Below are 17,214 nucleotides of genomic sequence, written 5' to 3' on the forward strand. Positions count from 1 at the left end.
TCTGGAAGAAAAAAAAAATCATATTTTTGACTTCTCAATATGAATGACTTCTCATCTTATCCTACTTTTCTTCTCAACTGCCAGAAATATTAATGTACTGATTTCTCTAATATAGATTATAGTTCACTTTCATTTTTAGCATCAGTCTTATCCTTGCCCTAAGTTTTAATTTAATTTTTAATTTAATTTTAGTTTAAAAAGTATCATGGAGTTAGTTGCATTTTGATTAAAAGATTTCTCAGTAATCTGGATAATAACATCACATCAAGCAAGCAGAGTTGAGCAGAGAGAAGAGAGAAGTCAAAGTGTGATGCAAAGGAATGGCAACCTTGACTCACCCCACAGGGAGCTCTGGAGCTAAAATAAACCTGAGAATTGTCCAGAGTGGTTCATATGGTGGCCAGATCTTTATATCCTCATATTGATCAATCAGTCATGAAAGCCATCCCAGGTGGGGTTTGGGGGACATGATTTTGGACGAGATGGACCTTTGAGCTAAGATATTTCCTGACAAGACTGAAAGTTCAAGGTTTTCTGCCTTTGGTAATCCCAGTAGGTGGGGCAGGTCCTTCATTGAAGTGAGACCTCAGTTTTGCTGGATTTAGTGGCTCACCTGGCGGCATAACCAACATCCTCATTTCTGAGGAATCTCAGGCTAAGGCAGCTGCACTTGTCCATTTACTGTCTAAATTCGGCAAGAGAGATCATTGGATTCTGGGTCAAAAAGTTGGCTCATGACCAAAATTTGGCAACGAATCATGACTTGTTGATTGGGGCAACTGCCTTCTGTGGGCTATTCATCCAATCTTGACATTCACCTAAAATCCCCTCAGTCCCAGGCTAATAGGGTAGCTATAATTTTGGGTTCAGTAAGTTAATTTTACGTACCCTTCCTATGCAATTCACCTCTTCTAAATACACACACACACACACACACACACACATACACACAACTTAGTTTTATAGAATGAGGGTAATTATAAAGCAGTTATAGGAATAGGAAGTGACATATATATGCAATAGGAAGAATGTGAAACAGTGAATTTTTTATTTACAGAAAATATTGTTTTGAGGCTCCTTTAAAATGGTCTATGACTGTAAAAATATCAATAAGTTTTTCTAGGGGGCTTCATTGTCAAGATGAACTTTGTAATTATTTAGAAGTAGAGTTTTGTCTTACCAGAAATAATTTGCTTTCAGGATACCATGATGCAGATCCAATCCAGAAGAGAAATATGGGCTGGTAGATGAAGTCAGTGAGAGAAGGAAATTTTTTAAAAGTTAAAAGTCAAACAATCTAAGAAAGAAGAGATACACATTAATTCGGAAATAATAATGAAAAATATTAGAATATTCCTAATAGAGTTACATAATAAAATAAATTTAACTTACATTTTCTGTCCCTACAGTTGTTAGATTGACTAAGAGTGAGAGGACTAAACTTTAGGCTAACTTACTAGCTGCATACAATTCATTTAACTTTGTGTGTGTGTGTGTGTGTGTGTGTGTGTGTGTGTGTTTTAAATAAAAGGAGGGCAATATTGTTTCTATTTTACAGGGTTGTTGTGACAATGCACTATTGTCTCAGTAGCTGCTATATTGCTCTATGAACTTAGCACTTAGGATTAATTCCATAGTTTGGGTAGAAATTAAAGATGTCTTGGGCATTTAGAAGGAATTCTTAGACAAGACCTTACCATGAGGATTACCTATGTAGAGTTACCATACCCTGAGGTCTTATTCTTAATTTACAGGTCCAGAAATGTGATTTTGTTCAAAGTAAGAAGTGATTCTCCTTTTAGGAGCTAAATTATCCTTATAGTAACTGACATATGTATGCAAAAACTAGAGGTGTGCTCAACATTGCCTCTCTTTCTTATTGACAACAAGTTACATCTCAGAAGCAGCCCAGATTCTTAGCAGTGTTCAACATAGACTCTCCAGTTTTTAAATACAGCTGGGAAGCCGAAAATAAACAGAATTTAGTGGTATGATACATAGGCTCTCAATAAATATCTGTGGAGACACGGTAGCTTTTAATTCTTTAATCACCTCTTTTTAAGCCTTCATGCTAAACAACGCATCTTCTTTTTACATAGATCTTCCTTCAGGGTTTATAAAATATAAGTGAACACAGTGTGTTCAAAGGGACATTATTCCACCTATTCCAAAAGATGGATGAGTGAGTGGGGGTCCCTTTGGACAAATGTTTAGGGAACTTTGTATTAGAGAAAGTAAAGTATTTCTCTCCTCCAGACCTCTCAGTGTGTTGAGTATGCTAATATGCATTATGAATCTCTGAGTGGGAATATATCATGCAGTCATTTCCTAAATTTATTTGAAAACTGAACTTTTTCCACTGGGATTATTATAATTGTTACATACTATTAAGCATGTTTGGGAAAGACAGACACACTAATAGTGAAGCTCTAGGCTTTATAATTTTGTTACACAGATTACAATGTGGATTTTTTTCAGTCACCCATTTACGGATGACTGTCTTTAGGGTACGTAGTGTTATTATTAATTCTTTATTATTTTTCTTAAGCAAATACCTAAGGTTCTTTGCAGCTGTCTCTACTTAACCACCAAGAAATATGATTTGTTATAATAGCATGTTTGGTTTTCCTACAGCACTCTTCATTAACAAATCTCTGTCTCTTGCGCATCCTCAGAGTGTAACTTTAACTTCATGTTAAAGTGGCACAGTGCTGCTGCTTCCATGCACATTTAAGTTTGTATCATATGATTAATTGGATTATTAGACTGAGCCACACCAATTTCTTTTCCTGATAGTGATTCCAAAAGATGTCCTATAAAAGGCAAAAGATTTATTCTATCTGAAGAGAAACTAAAGACTGAGATTGACATATATACACTAGTATGTAAAAAATAGATAACTAATAAGAACCTGTTGTATAAAAAAATAAATAAAATACAAAAAGAAAAAGATGTGCTGTAAGGATTTTCTTCAAAAGGATTATTTTTTATTGAACATAAAATGCTTATGTATTCAAAACGTTCTTAGTGGATTGAATAGCTATGTCTATTTCTCCATCATTTTAAGTAGTTTATATATGTGTGTGTATATATATGTAATATGTGTGTATATACCTATATGTAATATATATTGCTGGTCCCTTATACGCAGTCTTATTGGGTTTATTGAATGTATCTATTTTTTTCTCTATTAACCAGATAATTATAATCACATATACCATGTCAGATTAATATAGTTTTGTTTTGGGTTTTATTTTGTTTCAGCATATATTCACTATGATGATTTTGTTGTTAAACAATGACATGTTCTATGAGACTAGTGATAGGTGGATTGTTAGAAAAAGAAGGAGATGTTTGTCAAGGAATTGTATCATAAGTCGAGAAAAACTTGGAAAACAAATTACATTTTATTTTATTATGCTTTTTAAAAAATCATTCACATTGCCAAAAGAACACCAAATAATAGATACAAAGTACAGTATTTATTATCTTATTCAATATATCATATATTCAAAAACTTTTCAAAACTCTTATAATTGGTGAAGCATAAATTGTGAAACTTAGAACAATTATTGGCTAAGAACAAAAAGAATTAATCATACTCCGGATGACAAAAGTTATGTTATTAAAAACAATCTCTAAAGATGTTTCTATACAAGCTGAATTAGAGGTCAAATTCCTAAGTCTATCAATCCTTATTACTGTAGAGTTTATTTTCTAATAATAGGCAGGAATAAGGAGGGCCAATTAAAATGAAAATAAAATACAGGATTACAGCAAACAACATAGTAAAAACACATATATAAAGCAGGCTTCCTTCCAACTTATATTTTATTTGTTCTTTCTCTTATGCTTGAGCAAAAACAGCTCATTATAAATTATAAAAAACCTCAGCATAAAACAGGTAAGAAAAAGAAAATGCTTAGATGTTTTAAAGAGAATTTCCTCTTTTTAATTAGCAGTTGGATTTTTTATTCCTTTAGCATGCAGGAAAGAATAAATAACAAAAAGAAATCTTTTTTAAACATCTTTATTGGAGTATAATTGCTTTACAATGGTGTGTTAGTTTCTGCTTTCTAACAAAGTGAATCAGCTATACATATAGATATATCCCCATATCTCTTCCCTCTTGTGTCTCCCTCCCTGCCACCCTCCCTATCCCACCCCTCTAAGTGGTCTCAAAGCACCAAGCTCATCTCCCTGTGCTATGTGGCTGCTTCCCACTAGCTATCTATTTTACATTTGGTAGTGTATATAAGTACATGCCACTATAACTTTGTCCCAAATTACCCTTCCCCTACCCATGTCCTCAAGTCCATTCCCTAGTAGGTCTGGGTCTTTATTCTTGTCCTGCCCCTAGGTTCTTCATAACCATTTTTATTTTTTAGATTCCATATATATGGGTTAGCATACAGTATTTGTTTTTCTCTTTCTGACTTCACTCTATATGACAGACTCCAGATCCATGCACCTCACTACAAATAACTCAATTTCTTTTCTTTTTATGGCTGAGTACTATTCCATTGTATATATGTGCCACATCTTCTTTATCCATTCATCTGTCGAGGGACACGTAGGTTGCTTCCATGTCCTGGCTATTGTAAATAGAGCTGCAATGAACATTGTGGTACATGACTCTTTTTGAATTATGGTTTTCACAGGGTATATGCCCAGTAGTGGGACTGCTAGGTCGTATGGTAGTTCTATTTTAATTTATTTAAGGAACTGCCATACTGTTCTCCATAGTGGTTGTATCAATTTACATTCCCATTAACAGTGCAAGAGGGTTCTCTTTTCTCCACACCCTGTCCAGCATTTATTGTTTGCAGATTTTTTTGGTGATGGCCATTCTGACTGGTGTGATGTGACACCTCATTGTAGTTTTGATTTGCATTTCTCTAATGATTAGTGATTTTGAGCATCCTTTCATGTGTTTGTTGCCAATCTGTATACCTTCTTTGGAGAATAGTCTATTTAGGTCTTCTGCCCATTTTTGGATTGGGTTGTTTGTTTTTTTGATATTGAGCTGCATGAGCTGCTTATAAATTTTGGAGATTAATCCTTTGTCAGTTGCTTCATTTGCAAATATTTTCTCCGATTCTGAGGGTTGTCTTTTTGTCTTGTTCATGGTTTCCTTTGCTGTGCAAAAGCTTTAAAGTTTCGGGGTCTTTTCTGTTTCCATACAAATTGTGAAATTGTTTGTTCTAGTTCTATGAAAACTGCCAGTGGTAGTTTGATAGGGATTGCATTGAATGTGTAGATTGCTTTGGGTAGTATAGTCATTTTCACAATGTTGATTCTTCCAATCCAAGAACATGATATAACTCTCCATCTGTTTCTATCACATTTAATGTCTTTCATCAGTGTCTTATAGTTTTCTGCATAAAGGTCTTTTGTCTCTGTAGGTAGGTTTATTCTCAGGTATTTTATTCTTTTTGTTGCAGTGGTAAATGGGAGTGTTTCCTTAATGTCTCTTTCAGATTTTTCATCATTAGTGTACAAGAATGCAAGGTATTTCTGTGCATTAATTTTGTATCCTGCTACTTTACCAAATTCATTGATTAGCTCTAGTAGTTTTCTGGTAGCATCTTTAGAATTCTCTATGTATAGTATCATGTCATCTGCAAACACTCACAACTTTACATCTTCTCTTCCGATTTGGATTCCTTTTATTTCCTTTTCTTCTCTGATTGCTGTGGCTAAAACATCCAATACTGTGTTGAATAATAGTGGTGAGAGTGGGCAACCTTGTCTTTTTCCTGATCTTAGTAGAAATGATTTCAGTTTTTCACCATTGAGAACAATGGTGGCTGTGGATTTGTCATATATGGCTTTTATTATGTTGAGATAATTTCCCTCTATGCCTAATTAATGGAGGACTTTTATAATGAATGGGTGTTCAATTTTGTCAGAAGCTTTTTCTGCATGTATTGATATGATAATATGGTTTTTGTTCTTCAGTTTGTTAATATGGTGTATCACATTGACTGATTTGTGTATATTGAAGAATACTTGCGTTCCTGGAATAAACCCCACTTGATCATGGTGTATGATCCTTTTAATGTGCTGTTGGATTCTGTTTGCTAGTATTTTGTTGAGCATATTTGCATCTATATTCATCAGTGATATTGGCCTTTAGTTTTCTTTTTTTGTGACATCTTTGTCTGGTTTTGATACAGGATGATGGTGGCCTCCTAGAATGAGTTTGGGAGTGTTCCACCCTCTACTATATTTTGGAGGAGTTTGAGAAGGCTAGGTGTTAGCTCTTCTCTAAATATTTGACAGAATTCACCTGTGAAGCCATCTGGTCCTGGGTTGTGTTTGTTGGAAGGTTTTTAATCACAGTTTCAATTTCAGTGCTTGTGATTGGTCTGTTTATATTTTTCGTTTCTTCCTGGTTCAGGCTTGGAAGGTTGTGCTTTCCTAAGAATTTGTCCATTTCTTCCAGGTTGTCCATTTTATTGGCATATAGTTGCTTTTAGTAATCTCTCGTGTTCCTTTGTATTTCTGCAGTGTCAGTTGTTATTTCTCCTTTTTCATTTCTAATTCTATTGATTTGAGTCTTCTCCCCCTTTTTTGTGATGAGTCTGGCTAGTGGTTTAACAATTTTGTTCATCTTCTCAAAGAACCAGCTTTTAGTTTTATTGATCTTTGCTATTGTTTCCTTCATTTCTTTTTCATTTATTTCTGATCTGATCTTTATGATTTCTTTCCTTCTGCTAACTTTGGGTTTTTGTTCTTCTTCTGTCTCTAATTGCTTTAGGTGTAAGGTTAAGTTGTTTAGTTGAGATATTTCTTGTTTCTTAAAGTAGGATTGTATTGCTGTAAACTTCCCTCTTTAGAACGGCTTTTGCTGCATCCCAGAGGTTTTGGGTCGTCGTGTTTTCATTGTCATTTGTTTCTTGGTATTTTTTTATTTCCTCGTTGACTTCTTCAGTGATCTCTTGATTAAGTAGTGTGTAGTTTAGCCTCCATGTGTTTGTGTGCTTTACAGATTTTTTCCTGTAATTGATATCTAGTCTCATAGCGTTGTGGTCGGAAAAAGTACTTGATATGATTTCAGTTTTCTTAAATTTACCAAGGCTTGATTTATGCCCCAGGATATGATCTGTCCTGGAGAATATTCCATGAGCACTTGAGAACACAGTGTATTCTGTGCTTTTCGGATGGAATGTCCTATAAATATTAATTAAGTCCATCTTGTTTAATGTTTCATTTAAAGCTTGTGTTTCCTTATTTATTTTCATTTTGGATGATCTGTCCATTGGTGAAAGTGGGGTGTTAAAGTCCCCTACTATGATTGTGTTACTGTGACTTTCCCCATTTATGGGTGTTAGCATTTGACTCATGTATTGAGGTGCTCCTATGTTGGGTGCATAAATATTTACAATTATTATACCTTCTTCTTAGATTGATCACTTGATCATTATGTAGTGTCCTTCTTTGTCTCTTGTAATACTCTTTATTTCAAAGTCTATTTTGTCTGATATGAGAATTGCTATTCAAGCTTTCTTTTGATTTCCATTTGCATGGAATATCTTTTCCATCCCCTCACTTTCAGTCCGTATATGTCACTAGGTCTGAAGTGGGTCTCTTGTAGACAGCATATATATGGGGCTTGTTTTTGTATCCATTCAGCCAGTCTACGTGTTTTGGTTGGAGCTTTTAATCCATTGACATTTAAGGTAGTTATCGATATGTATTTCCTATACCATTTTCTTAATTGTTTTGGGTTTCTTATTGTAGATCTTTTCCTTCTCTTGTCTTTTCTGCCTAGAGAAGTTCCTTTAGCATTTGTTGTAAAGCTGGTTTGGTGGTGCTGAATTCTCTTTGCTTTTGCTTGTCTTTAAAGTTTTTAATTTCTCTGTCAGATCTGAATGAGATCCTTGCTGGGTAGAGTAATCTTAGTTGTAGCCTTTTCCCTTTCATCACTTTAAATATGTCCTGCCACTCACTTCTGGCTTGTAGAGTTTCTGCTGAAAGATCAGCTGTTAACCTTATGGGGATTCCCTGGTATGTTATTTGTTGTTTTTCCCTTGCTGCTTTTAATTTTTTTCTTTCTATTTAATTTTTGATAGTTTGATTAATATGTGTCTTGTCATGTTTCTCCTTGGATATATCCTCTATGGGACTCTCTGTGCTTCCTGGAGTTGATTAACTATTTCCTTTCCCATATTAGGGAAGTTTTCAACTATAATCTCTTTAAATATTTTCTTAGTCCCTTTCTTTTTCTCCTCTTCTTCTGGGACCCCTATAATTTGAATATTGGTATATTTAATGTCCCAGGGTTCTCTGAGACTGTCTTCAATTCTTTTCATTCTTTATTCTGCTCTGAAGTAGTTATTTCCACTATTTTATCTTCCAGGTCACTTACCTGTTCTTCTGCTTCAGTTATTCTGCTGTTTATTTCCTCTACAGAATTTTTAATTTCATTCATTTTGTTGTTCATCATTGTTTGTTTGCTTGTTAGTTCTTCTAGGTCCTTGTTAAACGTTTCTTGTATTTTCTCCATTCTCCAAGATTTTAGATCATTTTCACTATCATTACTCTGAATTCTTTTTCAGGTAGACTGCACATTTCCTCTTCATTTGTTAGGTCTGGTGGGTTTTTACCTTGCTCCTTCATCTGCTGTGTGTTTCTCTGTCTTCTCATTTTGCTTAACTTACTGTGTTTGGAGTCTCCTTTTCACAGGCTGCAGGTTCATAGTTCCTTTTGTTTTTGGTGTCTGCCCCCAGTGGCTGAGGTTTGTTCAGTGGGTTGTGTAGGTTTCCTGGTGGAGGGGACTAGCGCCTGTGTTCTGGTGGATGAGCCTGGATCTTGTCCTTCTGGTGGGTAGGTATGCATCTGGTGGTGTGTTTTGCAGTGTCTGTGACCTTATTATGATTTTAGGCAGCCTTTCTGCTAGTGGATGGGGTTGTGTTCCTGTCTTGCTAGTTGTTTGGCATAGGGTGTCCAGCACTCTAGCTTGCTGGTAGTTGAATAGAGCTGGATCTTGGCGTTGAGATGAAGATCTCTGGGAGATTTTCGCCATTTGATTTGATTCCGCCATTTCGCCACCTGAAAAAGAATTCAGAATAATGATAGTAAAGATGATCCAAAATCTTGGAAATAGAATGGAGAAAATGCAAGAAACGTTTAACAAGGAACTAGAAGAACTAAAGAGCAAACAAACAGTGTTGAACAACACAATAAATGAAATTAAAAATTCTCTAGATCAGTAGCACAATAACTGAGGCAGAAGAACGAATAAGTGACCTTGAAGATAGAATAGTGGAAATAGCTACGTCAGAGCAGAATAAAGGAAAAAGAATGAAAAGAATTCAGGACAGTCTCAGAGACCTCTGGGACAACATTAAACACACCAACATTCGAATTATAGGGGTCCCAGAAGAAGAAGAGAAATTGAGAGAAAATATTTGAAGAGATTATAGATGAAAACTTCCCTAATAAAGGAAAGGAAATAGTTATTCAAGTCCAGGAAGCACAGAGAGTCTCATACAGGATAAATCAAAGGAGAAACATGACAAGACACATATTAATCAAACTATCAAAAATTGAATACAAAGAAAATATATTAAAAGCAGCAAGGGAAAGACAACTATTAATACACAAGGGAATCCCCATAAGGTTAACAGCTGATCTTTCCACAGAAACTCTACAAGCCAGAAGTGAGTGGCAGGACATATTTAAAGTGATGAAGGGGAAAAACCTACAACCAAGATTACTGTACCCAGCAAGGATTTCATTCAGATTTGAAGGAGAAATTAAAACCTTTACAGGCAATCAAAAGCTAAGAGAATTCAGCACCACCAAAGCAGCTTTACAACAAATGTTAAAGGAACTTCTCTAGGCAGGAAACACAAGAGAAGGAAAAGATATACAATAAGAAACCCAAAACAATAAAGGAAATGGTAATTGGAACATACATATTGATAATTACCTTAAATGTAAATGGATTAAAAGCTCCAACCAAAAGACCTAGACTGGCTGAATGTATACGAAAGCAAGACCCGTAATATGATGTCTACAAGAGACCCACTTCGGACCTAGGGACACATACAGACTGAAAGGGAGGAGATGGACAAAGGCATTCCATGCAAATGGAAATCAAAAGAAAGCTGGAGTAGCAATTCTCATATCAGACAAAACAGACTTTAAAACAAAGACTATTACAAGAGACAAAAAGGACACTACATAATGATCAAGGGATCAATCCAAGAAGATATAACAATTGTAAATATTTATGCACCCAACATGGGAGCACCTCAATACATAAGGCAAATACTAACAGCCATGAAAGGGGAAATTCACAGTACCACAATCATAGTAGGGGACTTTAACACCCCACTTTCACCAATGGACAGATCATCCAAAATGAAAATAAATAAGGAAACACAAGCTTTAAATGATACATTAAACAAGATGGACTTAATTGATATTTAAGGACATTCTATCCAAAAGCCACAGAATAAACTTCTATCTCAAGTGCTCATGGAACATTCTCCAGGATAGATCATATCTTGGGTCACAGGTCAAGCCTTGGTAAATGTAACAAAATTGAAATCATATCAAGTATCTTTTCTGACCACAACTCTATGAGACTAGATATCAATTACAGGAAAAAATCTGTAAAAAATACAAACACATGGAAGCTAAACAATACACGACTTAATAACCAAGAGACCACTGAAGAAATCAAAGAGGCAATCAAAAAATACCTGGAAACAAAAGACAATGAATACATGACAACCAAAAACCTATGGGATGCAGCAAACGCAGTTCTAAGAGGGAGTTTATAGCAATACAATCCTACCTTAAGAAACAAGAAAAATCTCAAATAAACAACCTAACCTTACACCTACAGCAATTAGAGAAAGAATGACAAAAGAAACCCGAAAGTTAGCAGAAGGAAAGAAATCATAAAGATTAGATCAGAAATAAATGAAAAAGAAATGAAGGAAATGATAGCAAAGATCAGTAAAGCTAAAAGCTGGTTCTTTGAGAAGATAAACAAAATTGACAAGCCATTAGCCAGACTCATCAAGAAAAAAAGCGAGAAGACTCAAATCAATAAATTAGAAATGAAGAAGGAGAAGTAACAACTGACCCTGCAGAAATACAAAGGATCATGAGAGATTACTAAAAGCAACTATATGCCAATAAAATGGACGAAATGGACAAATTCTTAGAAATGCACAACCTTCCGAGACTGAACCAGGAAGAAATAGAAAATATGAGCAGACCAATCACAAGCACTGTAATTGAAACTGTGATTAAAAATTTCAATCAAACAAAAGCCTGGGACCAGATGGCTTCACAGGCGAATTCCATCAAACATTTACAGAAGAGTTAACACCTGTTCTCCTCAAACTCTTCTAAAATATAGTAGTGGGAGGAACACTGCCAAACTCATTCTAGAAGCCCACCATCACCCTGACACCAAAACCAGACAAAGATGTTGCAAAGAAGGAAAACTACAGGCCAATATCACTGATGAACATAGATGCAAAACTCCTAACAAAATACTAGCAAACAGAATCCAGCAATACTTTAAAAGGATCATAAACAATGATCAAGTGGGATTTTTACCAGGAATGCAAGGATTCTTCAATATATGCAAATCAATCAATATGATACACCATATTAAAAAATTGAAGGAGAAAAACCATATGATCATCTCAATAGATGCAGAGAAAGCTTTCGACAAAATTCAACACCCATTTATGATAAAAAAAAAAAAAAAAACCTCCAGAAAGTAGGCATAGAGGGAACTTACCTCAGCATAATAAAGGCCATATATGACAAACCCACAGGCAGCATCGTTCTCACTGGTGAAAAACTGAAACCATTTCCACTAAGATCAGGAACAAGAAAAGTTGCCCACTCTCACCACAGTTATTCAACATAGTCTTGGAAGTTTTAGCCACAGCAATCAGAGAAGAAAAGGAAATAAAAGGAATCCAAATGGGAAAAGAAGAAGTAAAGCTGTGAGTGTTTGCAGACGACATGATACTATACATAGAGAATCTGAAAGATGCTACCAGAAAACTACTAGAGCTAATCAACGAATTTGGTAAAGTAGCAGGATACAAAATTAATGCACAGAAATCTCTTGCATTCCTATACACTAATGATGAAAAATCCGACAGTGAAAGTATGGAAACACTCCCATTTACCATTGCAACAAAAAGAATATAATATCTAGGAATAAACCTACCTAAGGAGACAAAAGATCTGTTTGCAGAAAATTATAAGACACTGGTGAAAGAAAAGATGATACAAACAGATGGAGAGATATAGCATGTTCTTGGATGGAAGAATAAACGTTGTGAAAATGACTATACTACCCCAAACTATCTACAGATTCAATGCAATCCCTATCAAACTACCACTGGCATTTTTCACAGAACTAGAACAAATAATTTCACAATTTGTGGGAAACACAAAAGACCCCGAATAGCCAAAGCAATCTTGAGAAAGAAAAACGGAGCTGGAGGAATCAGGCTCCCTGACTTCAGACTATAATACAAAGCTTCAGTAATCAAGACAGTATGGTGCTGGCACAAAAACAGAAATACAGATCAATGGAACAGGATAGAAAGCCCAGAGGTAAACCCACGCACATATGGTCACCTTATCTTTGGTAAAGCAGCTAAGAATATACAGTGGAGAAAAGACAGCCTTTTCAATAAGTGGTGCTAGGAAAACTGGATAGCTACATGTAAAAGAATGAAATTAGAACACTCCCTAACACCATACACAAAAATAAACTCCAGATGGATTAAAGACCTAAATGTAAGGCCAGAGACTATCAAACTCTTAGAGGAAAACATTGGCAGAACACTCTTTGACATAAATCACAGCAAAATCCTATTTGACCTGCCTCCTAGAGAAATGGAAGTAAAAACAAAAGGAAACAAATGGGACTTAATGTAACTTAAAAGCTTTTGCACAGCAAAGCAAACCATAAACAAGACGAAAAGACAACCCTCAGAATCGGAGAAAATATTTGCCAATGAAGCAACTGACAAAGGATTAATCTCCAAAATTTACAAGCAGCTCATGCAGCTCAATATCAAAAAAAAACAACCCAAGCCAAAAATGGGCAGAAAACCTAAACAGACATTTCTCCAAAGAACATATACAGATTGCAACAAACATGTGATAGAATGCTCAACATCACTAATCATTAGAGAAATGCAAGTCAAAACTACAATGAGATCACATCACACCAGTCAGAATGGCCATCATCAAAAAATCTACAAATAACAAATGCTGGAGAGGGTGTGGAGAAAAGGGAACCCTCTTGCACTGTTAGTGGGATTGTAAATTGATACAGCCACTATGGAGAACAGTATGGCGGCGGTTCCTGAAATAAATAAAAATAGAACTACCATACGAACTAGCAGTCCCACTACTGGGCATATACCCTGAGAAAACCATAATTCAAAAAGAATCATGTAGGGCTTCCCTGGTGGCTCAGTGGTTGAGAGTCCACCTGCTGATGCAGGGGACGCGGGTTTGTGCCCCGGTCCAGGAGCATCCCACATGCTGCGGAGTGGCTGGGCCCGTGAGCCATGGCCGCTGAGCCTATGCGTCTGGAGCCTGTGCTCCGCAACGGAAGAGGCCACAACAGTGAGAGGCCGGCATACCGCAAAAAAAAAAATGAGTCATGTACCACAATGTTCATTGCCGCTCTATTTACAATAGCCAGGACATGGAAGCAACCTAAGTGTCCATCAACAGATGAATGGATAAAGAAGATGTGGCACATATATGCAGTGGAATACTACTCAGCCATAAAAAGAAACGAAATTGAGTTATTTGTAGTGAGGTGGATGGACCTAGAGTCTGTCATACAGAGTGAAGTAAGTTCAGAAAGAGAAAAACAAATACCTATGCTAACCCATATATATGGAATCTAAAAAAAAAAAATGGTCATGAAGAACCTAGGGGCAAGATGGGAATAAAGATGCAGACCTACTAGAGAATGGACTTGAGGATATGGGGAGGGGGAAGGGTGAGCTGGGACAAAGTGAGAGAGTGGCATAGACATATATACACTACCAAATGTAAAATAGATAGCTAGTGGGAAGCAGCTGCATAGCACAGGGAGATCAGCTCGGTGGTTTGTGACTACCTAGAGGGGTGGGATAGGGAGGGTGGGAGGGAGGGAGATGCAAGAGGGAAGAGATATGGGGACGTATGTTTATGTATATCTGATTCATTTTGTTATAAAGCAGAAAGTAACACACCATTGTAAAGCAATTATACTCCAATAAAGATGTTAAAAAAATTTTTTAATTAAATAAATGGAATATAACTATATATCTGCCGCCACTTTTTTTTTTTTTTTTTTTTTTTTGCGGTACGCGGGCCTCTCGCTGTTGTGGCCTCTCCCGTTGCGGAGCACAGGCTCCGGACGGGCAGGCTCAGCGGCCATGGCTCACGGGCCTGGCCGCTCTGCGCGGCATGTGGGATCTTCCCGGACTGGGGCACGAACCCGTGTCCCCTGCATCGGCAGGCGGACTCTCAACCACTGTGCCACCAGGGAAGCCACACATTTTATGTTATATAGAAAATATAAGAAGAAAACACTGAGCTTAAGAATCAAAACTTTCCAAAATTGAATATGCATATAGCATAGGTAATATCACATTTAACTTTGGATGTCCAATTCTTTTATTTTTAGTCATCTTATAAAAACATTTTTTAAGATTAATATTGAACTGGGAATTACATTCATGACAGAATTTGTTTCTCTTTACTTGAGATAGTCTAATATTTGCCTTAAACATTTGCAAAGCAACTCCATGAAGCGCACTCCCGAACATTTCCTTTAGGCAGGCATTTGAGAATATACATGGACAGTCAGTGTGTGAGATTTAGCCAAGAAAATCCCTCTGAAACAAAATAATATTTTAAAGCCACACATCACTTTACATGTACTATTATTCTAGGCTCTGTGCAATATACAGCGTTGTGTCTCCAGTCTACATCTGCAGCCACTCCTCAGGTGTTCTCTGGACCTCATGTCTGGAAATGTTCTCACCTTCAAGATCTCAAAATCTGAGTTTCCATTTTCTGATGATAAACCTGTCTTAGCATTTCTCGTATTTTTTTAACTCCTATTGAACTTGATGATTAATTTATCATCTGTTGCTATTCTTTACCCTGTGCTATTTTTGCAGCCAGACACAACTGTTCTGGCTTTACATGTCTCTATCCAACAAGAAAAAAATAATAGCCTTTTAAGGGGCATCATTGTTTTGTTACTTTAGAACACCACGTACCTATGACTTTCTGCCACTCCTGTCTAGTAAATCCTCAGTTTTGAATCTCTCTCACTGTTAATTCTGCCTGTTTCTGTTGCATAATGTTGCAAAACTAATTAGAGCCAGTGAATGAGCAACCCTGTAATTAATGTCTATATCAGAGACACTTCAGTTTCAAAAGTGAGAGAGGATATTATAAAACTGGTGTAAACTAGCTCTGTCTGAGAGAAACAAAAGTAGGCCTATTTTCCCATCAGAATTTGTCTTCAGAGATGCTTGAAATTTTCTTATTTTAAAAAACTTTTAGGCATTTCTAGTGTCAGCTTTAAGTTTAAGCTGACAAGAAGTTCAAGCTCAAGAAGTGAATTCCTCTGTCTCATCCCAAATTCAGTTCAACCAGAATCAATTCCTTTCTCTTTCCATGAGAAGACAGATCTCACCACCTCAAAATATTTCTCTCCGTCTTCTTAGTCCTTTTCTTTGTCTGAGTTTAAAAAAAAGTTCTTCAGTTCTTACTCAAAATTCTATTCATCGTTCTACTTCTTCTTTGGCTTTCTTTTGAGGTCAGAGCAGAGGGTTGAGGCTGGCTATCATAATCTCTTGCCTTTCCTCTTCTACTAATCCCAGCCTCCCTGGAGGTAGAAAATACGTCTTTCCAAGCCACAGACCTAGGCATTATCTTGGAGTCCCTCTTTGGTTTTATATACATTTTTTCCACAAAGGACTTGCTCATCCGTCATGATAGATTCAAGCGAGACTTAAGCAACTGTCACACCCCAGCCTGCTTTCTACAGATGCGTTGGTTGATGGATAAAATTCTTTTTTCCAGTGTTGCTACTGGAAGTAGTTAGAAAGTCCAAAGTTAGAAAGTTCAAAGCTGAACTTATTTTTTCCATTGAGCCTACAAATTTTACTAGTCCAAGTGTAAAAATCACTACATATCCTTACATAGTCATAGTTGTGAAACCTTGGGTCAGTCATAAATGGCCCTCTTTTCAGTATCTCCAGATAAAATTAGTCACCAGGTCTTGAAGGTTGCTCTTCCACCACACTTCTCACACTTATTACCAAGGTGTGCATTATTATTGATACTCTGTCAGATAGCTCCACATAGTACTTCTACGAGCTTCATCTTAAAGCATAACTCTGATCATTTCAAGCCACTGAGCTATTCGAGAACTTTTTACATTCCTTCTCTTGGACGCTGTTGTACATACAGACCCCTTAGTTTGCATTCATGGCTTTTCTTTTTCTGGCCTCAAAACATACTCCCAGTTGTTTTTGCTCACAATATTCCATGAGCCAGTTTGGATGGCATGCTATTTCCTAATTGTGACCAGAATGGTCATTTTGTTCCTCCCTCTAGGGACATCTTCTGTTGAAACTCCGTATTCTTAAGGCCTTTATCGTAGTCAGTATCTTCCATGAGAAATGGTTTACTCTCCAACCAGATGTGAATTCTCCTTTCTTTAATTCCCATGTTCTTACTATTTTTACTTTTTGTCTCATAAATATTATTTGTGTACTGTTTTACCCTCCTCATAGAGTATTATTTTCTAAAGAAAAGGATGTATGATTAACCCATGGTTAAAGCACTGGGACCCCATTCTTACTTACACTAGTCAATCATTTATTGCTTGTACAAATGTGACTATTTGATTGTAGTAGAAATATGTGTATAACTGTCATGTAAAAATAATACTAGATCTCTCTGCAAAGTTGTTTTCAATAATCAGGTAGTAAGTATCATTTCACCTAATAAATAGTTAAAAGGATTGATGCATGAAGAAAGTACAGGATTTATTCACAGATGAGTCCCAGTCTCTGTTAGAACTTGAAAGAGATACTAGGTCCTTTATAATCCTCTTTCCCTGTTCATTTTAAACAGAGCCCACCATATGCATGCAAACTGCTGCAATCATTCATTAAGTAGATTCAA

At 36.3% G+C, this 17,214-nt stretch overlaps 1 protein-coding gene across 3 annotated transcripts in view; it reads left to right on the forward strand.

The window, feature by feature from the left end:
* Window positions 1–17,214, forward strand: part of SGCZ (sarcoglycan zeta) — a 908,802-nt gene that overhangs the window by 734,898 nt on the left and 156,690 nt on the right. The gene's annotated exons all lie outside the window — the stretch shown is intronic.

This window comes from Aethalodelphis obliquidens, unplaced genomic scaffold, assembly GCF_003676395.1.
Source record: "Aethalodelphis obliquidens isolate GAN/ISIS:26980383/991018 unplaced genomic scaffold, ASM367639v1 scaffold25, whole genome shotgun sequence".
In the NCBI taxonomy this organism is placed as follows: domain Eukaryota; kingdom Metazoa; phylum Chordata; class Mammalia; order Artiodactyla; family Delphinidae; genus Aethalodelphis; species Aethalodelphis obliquidens.